Here is a 14,587-nt window from a genome sequence, read left to right on the forward strand (position 1 = left end):
TGGATATGATTTGAATAAAATATAATAAATATATATAATATAATATAATATAATATATATATATGGTTTTTTTTTCTCATACATATATATTTACACCATCGGGAGATAATTTGAATAATAAAATGGTTATTATACAAAGCAGACTTAATCGTTTGGATGTTGAAATAAGTTGAGTTGAGTTGAATTGAAATGATAAAATATTGTTAGAATATTATTTTTTAATATTATTATTATTTTAAGATTTGAAAAAGTTGAATTGTTTATTATATTTTGTGTTGGAATTTGAAAAAGTTGTAATGATAAATTGAGATGAATTAAGAGTAGTTGAAGATCCAAACAAAGCCTTAGACCACGTTTGGAACTTGGATTGAATTATGATCAACTTAGTTTAGTCTAATTTTTAGTTCAATTTAACATCTAAATACCAAACTCACAAATCACTTAAATCATCTCAATTCAAAATTTCTTTACACGTAGAATCTACAATTTTTTCAAGTCAACACATTTTTATACGCGGAACCTACAACCCATTTCAACTTCCCATAAATATATCTAAACTCATAAGGTTTGTTTGAATAGTGAGATGAGATGAAAATTTTGTGAATAAGAAAAAGTTACAATTATTTTTTATTTTTTATTTGAAAATTTGAAAAGTTGTAATGATTAATTTGAAAATTTTGTATTTGAATTATATTTGGGAATAAGATGAGATGAAATAAAATGATATCAGATGAAAATTTTGTGTCTAATTTCATTTCTTCTCATCCCATCAGATGAGAATTTTGTCTCATCTAAGGCCTCAAACACATCAGATTCATCTTAGGTGGGCCTCACAAAACTCACTCAACCATCTTAACTCACTACTATTTATAAAGAACTCAATTCAAGTCAACATCCAAATGAGACCTTGCACTACATATTTGCTGACATGAATCTTTATTTTTTATTTTTTTATTTTTTTCTCAACAAGTATATGGTGTAAGATTGTTGAATAGAATTTTTTATAATAAAATATAGAAAATACTAAAATGATAAAAGCCAGAAGGGGGTGACTGATGCATAAATTTGGCTATTTTATTTTTTAAATTACTCCTTCTATCAACACTCATAATATTATATATATATATATATATATTATGAGTATTATGGCTTGTTTGGATAATGAGATATTTTAGATGAGTTGAATAAAATATTGTTAGAATATTATTTTTTAATATTATTATTATTTTGAAATTTAAAAAGATATAATTATTTATTATATTTTATGTGAGAATTTAAGAAAATTGTAATAATGAGATAAGATGAGGTGAAATGGTTTCTATATCCAAATGAGTTCTTGAAGAGATCTTTTACACCCTACAATAAAATTTGACACCTCAATTTTTTATTCAGTTCTTCTAGGTACAAGCAGTTTGGTTCACCAACCCACATACCAATTATTAGTTTAATATTTCAATTATGCTAGGTACGCATATCAAATGTTGACACAGCAACATTTACATTAAAAAAAAAAAATCGAAAGAAAAAAAGGGAAACCATCTCACCCATACAAGGCAACCCATCTCACCCACAATTAAAGTTGTTGTCTGAAGACGACTACTTCCAAATCTCTCCCATTTTCTACACTTGACGGAAATGAAAACAATTGAGGACTATAAGAGCTAGAGATTGATGGATTTTTAACAAGGTGTGCACGTCATAAGTAGCAGTTCTTGGTCCTCCAACTCTGCCTTATCTTCCTCGGAGCTGATGTATCGGTAACTGATTGAGTGTCCATTTCTGGTTTTTGATTCTCACTAGTCCCTGAGTGGTCCTCAAATTTGCTAGTTAGCTTCTCTTTCTCTGAGTGGCAAGCCATGTGACCATAGAGAGCTTTAAATGATTGAAAGCATTTGCCACATTCTCTGCAAACCCTTTCCTGAAGTGAACTAGTTCCTGAATCCACAAACCTCCATGGTCTCTTAACGTTCTCCCTAAGACCGTGACTGGAATTCCAACCAGCAGTTTCAGGCCCAAAATCTTTCTTGCTATTCTTGACTCTTGAGAAACATAGGGGATCCATGGTCTCCCAAATATCTTCACCGCGAGCTAGAAAATAGCACGCTGAAAGGCCTTACTCCAGTAGAGTGTCGAAGCAAGTATGTTTGCAATGGAGAAGAGCAATGGCTTGTGTCTTGCATATGGGAAATGCCTTGTGGCAGCAAGAACCAAGCCTGTCATATTCAAAACCAAACAAACCGCAAAGAGTCGCTTGTACACTGAAATGTCATTTTTTTTTGTTCTATTAGGCACCATTTGTTTGCCAGAAAAGAAAAGGTAAAATGTCATTCTTTTGGTTCTATTAGTCACCGTTTGTTTGCCTAGAAAAGAAAAGGTAACATGACATCTTTAAGACTAAGCCCACCTTGGTTCCCATCAGACTAGGCCCACCGTTTTTTGGCTAGATTTTTTAGTGGGTTGAATAGGGAGATAGCCAATGTAGTTGATTTGCAACATTATGTAGAGGTAGAGGACATGGTACATATGGCTATGAAGGTGGAGAGGTAGTTGAAAAGAAAGGGTACATCAAGATATACTTTGGTTTCTAGTACTCCTTGAAAACCAAAGTGGGACAAAAATGATCAAACTGTAACAAAGAGGAAGACCGAACCATCTAAGGGAAAAGATGAGGGTGATGTTGAAACCTCAAGAAAAAGAGAGAATGAGTTAAAAAATAATTGTGAGGCCGAGAGTTCAAAAAAAGAGGAGAGTGAAAGAAAAAAAAGAGAGTGGAAAGGAAAAAGAGAGTGAGAGGAAAAAAGAGAATGAGGCCGAAACATCAAGAGAGAGGGTGAAAAAGGAAATATAGAGGTGGCTGAGAGTCAAAAAAACAAAGTGGAGCCACGAGAGGAAAAAGAAAAAGAGATTGCAGAGAGAAACGGAAAGACAAAAGTGAGTTTTTATGCTAATGCAAGCTTTTATACTAACAAATTTAACGATTCTTTGCCTAGTGTTGTTGTTTCTTTGTTGCAGGAATATGAGATCATGATTCCTAGTGGTGTTTTTAGTGGATTGCCACCTGTTAGAGAAATAGAGCACTACATTAATTTTGTGTCTAGTGTGACAATTCCTACCCTACCTTTCATTGAAGAACATGAGTCCTTAACGCACTTAAAGGGACAATGTAACTTGAATAGAGTGCATGCCAAGTGGGTGCAATTTATTGAGACATTTCCTCATGTATTCAAATACACACGAGGTATGAAAAATTTTGTGGTTGATGCTTTAGCAAGAAGGTATGTCATTGTCTTCATTTTAGATGTAAAATTGTTGAGACTTGAATATGATAAGAAATTGCATGCTAATGATGATGACTTTGCTAGTGTGTATGGAACATGTGAGAAAGAATCGTTTGGTAAGTTCTATAAACTAGATTCGTACTTGTTTAGAGGGAATAGATTTTGTATGCCTACTAGTTTTATGCGTAAGTTGTTTGTGTGTGATAGACGCGGTGGTTTGTTGGGTAACCTTGGTGTAAGGAAGACTTTTATTGTGTTGCATGAACGTTTGTGAGAATATCATTTGCCATTCAATGACGTGTTGCATGAACGTTTGTGGAAGTATCATTTGTCATTCATTGATTTTTTGTATGAACGTTTGTGGGAGTATCATTTGCCATTCAATGACATGTTGCATGAACGTTTGTGGAAGTATAATTTGTTATTCATGCATGAACGTTTGTGGGAGTATCATTTGTCATTCATTGAAGTGTTGCATGAATGTTTGTGGAAGTAGCATTTGTCATTGATTAACGCATTGCATGAACGTTCGTGGGAGTATTGTTTGTCATTCATTGAGTTTGCATATAATTGACGTTGTCATTTTGGTGTAAGGAAAACTTTAGGTGTATTTCATGAACGTTTGTGTGAGTATTATTTGCCATACACTAACTTGTTGCATGAACATTTGCGGGAGTATCATTTGCGTTTCATTAAGTTTGCATATAATTGGAGTAGTCATTTTGGTGTGAAGATAGCTTTAGATATGTTTCATGAACATTTGTGGGAGTATTGTTTGCCATTCATTGAGTTTACATATAGTTGGAGTGTTCATGCTACTACTCAATTTTCAAATTTTGAAATTGTTTATAGACTTAATCCATTTACTCCTTTAGATTTAACACATTTACCTATTGATGACAGGAGTAGCTTGGATAGACTTTTTCAAATTCTTGAACAAATTAATGAAAATGCATATCTAATGGATCTTCCAGGTAAGTATCATGTTCCTGCTATTTTCAATGCTACTAACCATTTTCCCTTTTATCTAGGCAGAGATTCGAGGTCGAATCCCCTTGAGGAGAGGGGGAATGATGTTCTAAGGTGGGCCTAGTCTTAAAGATCATTTGCAATTTTTAGATGAGCCAATTATAAGGTCAAGAGCCAAGAAGATCAAAGAGGCAATACAATGATTGATGCAATCCACTTGGGACGAGTTTAACAAGAGCCCAACATTCAAGATGGGCTTGAAGGATGAAGATCTAGTTTTGATTCATTTGATAAGCTATGGAAGAGGGCAACAACAAGACTTAAAAGCTTTGGTATAACAGCCCGCTAGAAATTCAAAAGTAGAATTTCTATTGGCTTTAGGAATCTCGTGAAAATCCCGTAAGTTTTTACGAATCGACCAATCGCATAGGTTTTAGTTTGTCAACATAGTCAGTGTTATCACTCACTATGGTGCCAGAAGTGCGATTCTATTTATTTGAGGTGGTTATAAGTGTCAGAATATGTTTTGGTCTGTGTCATTAGACTCATTTGATTATTTAGGATTTTATGGCGCAATAAGTTTATTTTCATATTTTCGGACGAAACGCTTGTTTGAAACTCTGAAATTATTTTTAAGGGCACTTTGGGGTTGAATTTCTGTAAACGATTTTCACTGTAGGTTAATATGAATATTTAGGAATTTTTAGTGCTAAGTTTATGATTACTTTTTCAGAGTGAATAGTAATCTCGGTAAGCGCACCCAATGCAGTATTTTCAGAATCACAGTGTGGAATATCCAAATTAGATTAGAAAAGTTTTATTTGGACACTTGGCAAGATCTTAGCCACACTTAGTTAATAGTATTAGACACTTGGCATAAAGAGGAACCATTAGATAGATTTGTGAAGGAACTTAAGATGTGAGATCATGCCACCTAAGCAAAACTTTGTTTCATTTGATCAACCAACTTGTGCCATACCAAAAAGGGTTTCAATCCTAGCGAAACTATAAATGGTTGGAATCCAATTGAAACCCCAAAAAACATAGTTGAAACCAAAACCCTAAACGATTTCACCAAACCCTAAAGTTGGCTTTCAAACCATTTCTAATCCGATTTCTAGCATTGTGTTTAATCATTTGATTAAATCACTTCCACATGCTATTAATACTTCAAATTTGTGTTAGAACATCATTATTCAACCTTGTTAACCTTGAAAAATTGATTGGGCCAAGTGATATTGGATCTGGGCTTGATAGCAACCCAAACCCTCTTTAAACTCCAAAATTTAGGCCCATTCGGTTTAGGCCCATTAAGGCCCACGAATTTGACCACATTAGTATTGCTTCATGGCTAAGTTTTGTACCCCCACTTGGCTGGCCAGATCTTTACAAAGAGGGGCCACCTCACTCTTTCACTTTTACACTTCACCTTGAGAAAAGATCTTGGGTTGATTTTTGTTTATTGTAATGAGAAGAAAAGGCCAACACTCAAGCTTCCATTTAGTCCTATCACTTTCCATAACCTGTGTAAGAGGACCTTCAGTCCACTTCCCACGAAAAGCAACCCTCCTTTACACTTTTCCTTTATAGAATACAAAAGACACTCTCGGACAGTTTTTTTTATCTCTTTTGCACGCCTGTTTTGAAGCTTTTGTAAGTGTTTTCTACAAAGTTTCCTTCATGAAAGTTGTTCCTTTTTTAGTTTAGTTTACGTGTATACCTTATTTGTTCCATTTGGAGATCATTTGATTGGTAAAACGTTGTTTAAACCCCAGAAAGGTCATTCTGGGCGATAAACTAGAGAGTGTGTTATATTTTGGAGTTTTGACCAATCTAATGAATAGATTGGTCCGAAATTTTTATGGAGTACTGTTAGTATGTGTGTATGACTATTGGTTGAGTATTTGATGCATGATTAAAAGTTTTTGTGAAAGAGTTTCTTAGATCTAGAAACTTCGAAACTGGAAGAGGAAAAACAGTTTCTGTTTTGAGAAATTTTAAATCTTTTATGGTTTAATCTTATTCCTATGGCTTTGATATTTTTATTGGAGAATCCTAAGCCTCTTACATACATGTTAGAATATTATTTTGAAGATATTTGAAGTTAGTTTCGAAGATATGGAATTTTATGCAAGAAGATTTTTGGTTAGGCCAAAGTGATTATGTTCTTGGCTAAAATTATGTTTTGGTTGATGTTTAACCATATGATCTCGAGTTTGAAGCTTGGACCTATTTTAGGACACCTTTTTAAATCATGTGATGTTTTGGTTTGATGATCACAACTTTATAAGTCATGGATCAAGAGGTTGATCAAATCAAGTTAGAAACAAAAATATGTTTTGAACTTAGAAGAAAAGCCAAAAAGTTCAAGTATGGTTTTTAGTGATTTTGATGACTTTTGTCCATGATTCAAAACATGATTATTCTTAGGAATATGTTATGAGTATATTAGAAGAAAATTTTTTGGTTTAATCATGAGTCTTGATTTGAAAGAATTACAACAAAAATCAAAGGAAATAGTCTTTGTAAGTTTCGGGTCTATAGAGTTTTAATGGTTGTGCTTAGTTTTAAATTTTTCTGAATTGATATTTGAGTTTAGGATAAAATTTATATAAGGTATGTAAATTTTGGTGATTTTTGGAGTTAGGATGCAAAATCCTTAAGTTAGGGGTAAAATGGTCATTTTCCCACATGTAGAGTGTAAAATGATAATTTTACTTTAAGTCGATATTTTTCCATATTCCTAATTGTTAGTGATTAAGTTCTAATTTTTAAAAATCACTACTTTCAGTTTCTCGTGATCGCACTTGAGTTTTTATCTAGAAGCGCGAAGATCGAGGTAAATTAGTTTTTAACTTACTATCAGTTTAATATGTATGAGTGATAAGTAAAGGAACTAAAGTGTATGTATGCATGTTATCATATGTTCCATGCCAAGTCATTACATATTTATCTGTTACTCAGAATTTATTCTGTCATGAATTATTCATCTGTTACACAAGATATTCTGTCACATATTTCTATACATTGCTATGCATTGCAAGTATGTCATGTTAAGTTTTCCATCTGTTACATGTATTTCATGTCACGTAATATTCATTGTCACATGTTATGCCATGTTACGGAATATTGTCTGTTATATATTATGCTATGTTACGAAATAATGTCTGTTACATGTATGCCATGTTATAAAATATTTTCTGTTACAAGTAAGTCTCCAAGTATGTCATGTCTGTCATCTTACGTTCACGTTACGTTACGTTACGCTAAGTCGAGACTTTTATCTTTTCGTATTCATATCATTCCGTCTCGAATACAGTTTGTGTATCTCGAGAACAGTCTTGTTAAGTTATTCATGTCAATCACGACCCTAAGCGCTAGGATGTGGTAATATCCTAGTAAAACTCCTTTGTTCACGCTAGAGTGTCTAAATAGGCGTGAAATTCCCTGGGTTGACGAAGTACAGTCAACAAGTTGCGAATGGGGCCTAATTAGCTGGTCACCGGAGCGCGCCAGGCACTAACGCCGATGGAGCCAAACTTTATTTTACGTGTGTCCACAGCAAGTGTGACACAAACAATTCATGGGGCCACAACAACTTGGAGCATGAAGTATGGGGCCACAACAACTGTGGAGCATACACTACGTGAGACATAGCACTTGTGACACGTAGGATACGTGGGGCCACAACAATTGTGGAGTACGTATTAACACACTCACATCTGGTATAGACACCTGTGTTGTGATACTGTAATCGGCAGGGACACACTGCTCAAGGGGACCTGTGTAGCACCCGTATGGTCACTTTAATTATTAAGTCTACTGAATAAGATACCAAGTTCATGTATTTCATGTTCAAGTCATGTTTCATGTTATGTTATGTTCAAGTTTACGTTCATGTTAAATTTCAAGTTTATGTCACGTCAAGCTAAGTTTCAGTTTCAATTCAAATTATGTCAGCTTATGCAATTTTATGTCAAGTCACGTTATACTTATTATTTCATGCCATGTTATGTCAAGTTTTGTTTTATTTACTATTGACTTGAATTGTGCATTCATGCATTTATTGCCATGCATGTATCATTAACCTGTGTGAGAGTTTTTTGTTAACTTGCTGAGATTTGTAATCAAATCTCACTGTGGTAGTCCCAACTACCATTCCCCCAAATGGTAGATCTTGTTGCAGGATCAGAAGGAGAACCAGGAATCGACCCACTGGAAACAGTCGACTAAGCGACGGTGCAACGTAAATGTAGTTACCTTAGATTACTACTTGTATTTTGTGGAGTTCAATCCCAGCACTCTTTTGTTCACAACCATTTTGGACTAGTGTTGTGATATCAGTTGTTTAGTATGTCTTTATGTATGAAGTATGTTTTAAGTATTTGGGATATTATAAGTTTGGTGCATAGTATCGCTAAAGAAAAAAAAAATTTCGCTGCGAATATTGCATAATGCTAGATGCATGTTAGGAACATTGCATCTTATATGTCATGAACGGGGGCAGGTAACCTTGTGTTGCATGTCTCGATGCTTCAAATATCCGTCCGATCCCAAGCAGAATTTGGGGGCGTCACATTTGGGCTCTTGAAGGGTTTCAACTTACTTAATTCATTTAAATGACTTATTTTATTAGTTTAGAATTATTGGGTTTAATTATGAGAAAGACTTAAGGGGGGTCTGTTCAAGGCCATATTGGGAAAGTTATTATTTCATTGAACTAGGGTTTCTAGAGGTTACTGTAGCGAACTAGGGTTTCAAAAGCACTGTAGCCGAGTTACTACAACGTCGTACTGTAGCTATGGTACTATTCACTCAGGGGTATTTTTGGAAGTTGGAGCTTTATTTTGGCTAGGGTTTTAATTAGGTTTTGGCTTAAATACTCTTTGTTCCCTCATTTTGAGAAGTTTATGAAATTTGATAAATTTATTCATTGTGAGTTGAGTTTTACTCTTGTTCTTAATTGAACTTTTGAACTTATCAAAGGTAAATCACAACCTTTGTGACATTCCTCATTTATAATCTGGGTTCTCAAGACGGGTTCTTCAACGGGTCTAGAGTTTAAGATAATCTAGGTTCTTGAAACGAGTTCTCATTGGGTCTACATTTTCCATCCATTGACTTGATTTTGGCTTTCTCGGGGTGTTATCAAATTGCTTGTGGGTTTAATAGATTTCATTCTCGTGGGTTCATATCACACTCTAAATACCCTATTATTGGACTAAAATGCTAAAATATGAATATAAATTATTGGAATTAATATGTATTCTTGAATTTAGTTTCTATTTACTTTAGAATATTTCTAAACAAATTTTTATGTTTAATTTCAGGGTCTATAAAAGAGTAAGTCAAAGTCTAGTTAAATTTAAAAGACTTTCAAGAGGGGTAAGACATTGGAACAAGTTATGAACTTTCAATAAGTGTAGGACTCTTTCCAAAAAGGATAATGATGGGGTTTGAGAGTAATTCAGATCAAGAGAAAAAGTCGGAGTCCAAAACGAGCTAGGAGATAGCCTGGACATACTTTAATATTTTAATCTTAACTTTTTACTCACATATCAGATTGATGTGATTCTTGATATGTTGGAAATCCATCTTAAAGGGCTACAACTTTGTCTCTAATAAGAATTTCTAAATTCGAATTCCTGAAGCATGTACTTGGCTACCAAGATGAGTCCTAAAATTTAGGCAATTTTTTATGCTGGAATCATGAAGACATTAAGGTTTATTTCCTACCCTATATAAGCATATCATTAGCATGAAATTGAGATTTTTTAAAAGGGAGACGGCTCATTTCTAAAGAGAGGAGAAAAATATTATTTTTATTTATTTTTAGTTATTCCATAGAGAACTAAATCTTGGATAAAGTCTAAAGCAGAAATTGATCGGTGAAAATATTTTGACTTTATTTTAATTCATAGATTAAGTTTTATTGTTTAAGATTCTAGGATTCAATTCTCTATTTGTTTTGGATATTATAAGTTTGAGACAATTATAGTAAATCTTGTTATGATTTGATTTTGTTGAGTTATAGGATTATGAATATATAATTGTAATTTAAACAAACTTTTAATGCCATTGATGTGATCTATTGTTGCATTATTTTTTGAGAATATAGTTTCGTCTTTAGATCTAATATTCATTTTTATATAAGAACACTGTGGTTTGTAAAGGAAGAATAGATTCTAGAATCAAATTTGAGAAAATAAATGAATATAATGTCATATCTTCCAATTAGAAATTTAGTACTATAATTCTTAATTGTATATATAATTTGGATTGAAAAAGTCAAAGTATTGGATCCGGTTGATGGAAACCCAAAGTTTTACTTGACTTATTATCTGTTCCCTAATCTCATTTTAATTACGTGCTTTAGATAGAATTTTCAGATTCTTGTCATATTGTAATTTGATCTTTCTTTTCAAGCTTGCGTTTCGTTGTGTTTCTTCCAACTCATTATGGATCGACACCCTGAACTATTCTATAATACCGCGTACTAGTTTGGGCATAATCAAATTTTGGCGCCGTTGCCGGGGAGACTGTGGAAGAAATGATACAAATAATTTATTTCAGGAGTTTGTAAAAGCGGTAACTTTGTTCCATTTTTTAACTTACTACATTTTTTTAGCTTTCGTATTATTTTTAGTTTTTAGTATTTTGTTACTTTGCATGCACAAATATAGAAACACCTTGGGTAGATTTGCTTGTAGGCCTGTGCTAGAGTCGGAATCAAATTTTTTAAATCCTTTATTTGACAATCCATCTAGTCCCGAAGAAATGAGTGAACTCGAAAATCAATAAACTAGAACTTTTCAAGATTACCTCCACCCTACACGCATAACCACACCATCATACATAATCTTTCCAGCTAATACTCACCAACTTGATTTTAAAACAGGAATGATACAACTACTTCCCACCTTTCTTGGCTTGGAAAATTAAAATTCATATATGCACATTAGGGAGTTTGAGGAAGTAGTTGCGATTTTTCATAGTCAAAATGTAACTGATAATGTTGTGAGACTTAAGTCTTTCTTTTCTCTTTGAAGGATAGAGCTAAGAGTTGTCTATACTCGTTGAGACCATGATCTATTGGGTCATGGAATGTACTCAAGTCTTCTTTAATAAATATTTTGCCCAACATAAGATCAACGTTTTAAAAAGGCAAATCTTTACATTTGCACAAAAGGATAGTGAGACTTTGTATCAGTGTTGGAAGAGATTTAAGGAGTTGTTGAGTATATGTCCTCACCATGGGTATGAGAATTGGCGCTTAGTGAGCTATTTCTATGAGAGACTTACACCTAGAGCGTCAATTTGTGGAGATGATGTGTAATTGTAAGTTCTTACAGAAAGATCCTGATGAGGCCATAGAATACCTCAATGAGCTTGCTAAAAAAGCATGTGACCAGACCGAGTGATACTGAGAGCACAAATAGGTCACAACCTGCAAGAAACCCAAATGATGGTGGAATTTACTATCTTAGGAAAAAGGATAACCTAAAGGCTAAGGTTGATATGCTCACTAGGGAGCTAGATGTGTTAAAGACTAAGGACTTAAAACCAACACACGTGGCTAATCATACAGAATCTTTTGGACCATGTTTTGTGTGTGGCGGGGTAGATCATATAACCTAAGAGTGTCCCACATTTGCTGAGATGAGAGGGATGTATGAGGAACAATGTAATGCCTATAATCCTTTTACGCATTTCTATGATACCTACAATTAGAAGTGGCGCAATTACCACAATTTTAGCTGGAAGTCTGAAAACCAACTGCCTGCACAACCCCCTAGACCATATGCTGCACCATATCTTGCACTTTCATCTTCTATGGTCCTTTGAAGACACTTTGCATGCTTTTATTGAGGCACGGAGTAAGACTAACCAAAAGTTTGAATCTTTGATTACATTGGTTGTTGAAGAAAACAAGGAGATAAAGAGCCAAGTGTCCAAATTGATGAACTCCTTGAGTGTGAATGAGCGAGGTAAGTTTCTTTCTCAAGCTCAGTCTGCACCCCATGATCAACACATGGTGCAAGATCATTTAAAGGATGTGAATGCTATTGTGACACGAAGTGGTAAATCATTACACATCCCAACAATGAACAAATCAGAGGATGTGGAAAAGAATCAAGATTGTAGTGATGCCTAGCTGCCCAAGGAACCTGAGGTGACAAAGAGTCATGTTAAGATACCATTCCGTCAAGCTTTAAAATAAAGCAAGCGAACTTTGGATCCTAATAATGAAATCCTAGAGAATCTAAGGTAGCTAAAAATCAATTTTCCTCTTTTGCATGTGATTAAATAAGTTCTTACTTATGCAAAAGTTCTTAAGGATTTATGTGTAGTTAAGAGGAAGCACAATGTGAAGAAGACAACGTTCCTGACAGAGTAAATTAGTGCTCTAATTGAGCAGCGGATTCCTCCCGAGTACAAGGATCCTGGTTGTCCAACCATTGCACCATTGGAAATCATGAGTTTGGGCAAGCTTTGCTAGATTTAGGAGCTAGCGTGATTCTAATGCCATATTCTATTTATTTGCAGTTGGGGTTGGGAGAAATCAAACCAACCACTGTAGTAATGCAATTGGCTGTCCGTTTAGTCAAAGTACCCCGGGGTGTGGTAGATGATGTTCTAATTCAAATTGATAAATTTTATTATCTTGTTGATTTCTTAATCCTTGACACTAGCTCTGTTGTTGATACTACTTCTAAAATTCCTTTGATTTTATGTAGGCATTTTATTGCCACTGCTAATGTCTTATTAATTGCAGGAATTGGCTCATGAAGCTGTCTTTTGGAAACATGACTCTTGAGGTGAATATCTTCCATATTGCAAAATAGCCAGAAGATGATGACGAGAGTCACCAGACATACATGATTGACTCACTCATTGATAGGGGAGTTTCTACAGCTCATGATTTTGATCCCCTTGAGTATTTTCTTGTTAATTCTGAATTTAATTCTATCAGTGATCCATCTAATGTAGTTGATATTTATGTTATTTTTTATAGAACTCAGGATTATGACACTCGGGCATGGAAACCGAAGTTTGAGGAGTTGCCTGAGAAAGGTAAACAACAAATTCCTTCAAGCGTGGAAGCACCCAAAGTTGAATTGAAGCCTCTGCCTAAGGGTTTAAAGTATGTTTTCCTTGGTCCAGGTGATACTTTTCCAGTTATTATCACATCTGAATTGTTTGAGTCTCAATGTGAGTAATTAATTTGGATCCTAAGTGAACATAAGTCAGCCTTAGGTTGGAGCATTGTTGATATAAAATGTGTTTATCCCCTGGTCTGTTCTCATAAAATTAATTTGGAAGAAGGAACTAGCCCTCGTAGAGACTCTCCCAACATAGGCTTAATCCCACTATGAAAGAAGTGGTGAAGAATGAAGTGTTGAAACTATTAGATGCATGAATCATATATCCTATTGCTAATAGTAAATGGATAAGTCCTACACAGGTTGTTCTTAAAAAGTCAGGTGTTACTGTAGTGAAGAATGACCTGTGAGAGTTAGTCCCTACAAAACTTGTGACTGGGTGGCAGATGTGCATTGATTACAAAAAATTGAATGCTACCACCCGAAAAGACAATTTTCCTCTCCCTTTTATTGATCAAATTCTTGAGCATGTGACTGGTCATCATTTATATTGTTTCTTAGATGGTTATTCTGATTATTATCAAATTGAAATTGCATTGAAAGATCATAATAAAACTACTTTTACTTGTCATTTTGATACTTATGCTTTTCATAGAATACAATTTGGATTGTGTAATGCACCTGTTACTTTTCAACGTTGCATGATGAGCATTTTTAGTGACATGATTAAAAATTGCATCGAAGATTTTATGGATGACATGACTGTTTTTTAATCGTCTTTTGATGCATGCTTATTGAATTTTAAGAGTGTTGACTCGTTGTGAGGAGAAGGCATTGATTTTGAATTGGGAAAAATGCCACTTTATGGTACCTTCAGTTGATGAGAACCAAGATGAGCCTAGTCATAAAGATCATTTGCAACTTCTAGATGGGCCAAGAAGATCAAAGAGGCAATACAAGGATTGATGCAATCCACTTGGGACGAGTTTAGCAAGAGCTCAACATTCAAGATGGGCTTGAAGGATGAAAATCCAGTTTTGATTCATTTGATAAGCTATGGAAGAGGGTAATGACAAGACTTAAAGGCTTTGGGCTCTTGAAGGGTTTCAACTTGTTTAATTCATTTAAATGACTTATTTTATTAATTTAGAATTATTGGGTTTAATTATGAGAAGGACTTAAGGGAGGTCTATTCAAGGGCATGTTGTGAAATTTATTATTTTGTTGAACTAGGAT

The 14,587-nt window shown here is 34.3% G+C and overlaps 1 long non-coding RNA gene across 1 annotated transcript; it reads left to right on the forward strand.

The window, feature by feature from the left end:
• The first annotated feature begins 4,161 nt into the window (after window positions 1-4,161).
• LOC121259796 lies at window positions 4,162-14,381 on the forward strand. Its single transcript, XR_005939634.1, has 3 exons — window positions 4,162-4,353; window positions 11,210-11,212; window positions 14,237-14,381. It is a non-coding gene; the product is annotated as an uncharacterized LOC121259796 (long non-coding RNA).
• Window positions 14,382-14,587: the final 206 nt, after the last annotated feature.

This window comes from Juglans microcarpa x Juglans regia, chromosome 4D, assembly GCF_004785595.1.
Source record: "Juglans microcarpa x Juglans regia isolate MS1-56 chromosome 4D, Jm3101_v1.0, whole genome shotgun sequence".
NCBI lineage: Eukaryota > Viridiplantae > Streptophyta > Magnoliopsida > Fagales > Juglandaceae > Juglans > Juglans microcarpa x Juglans regia.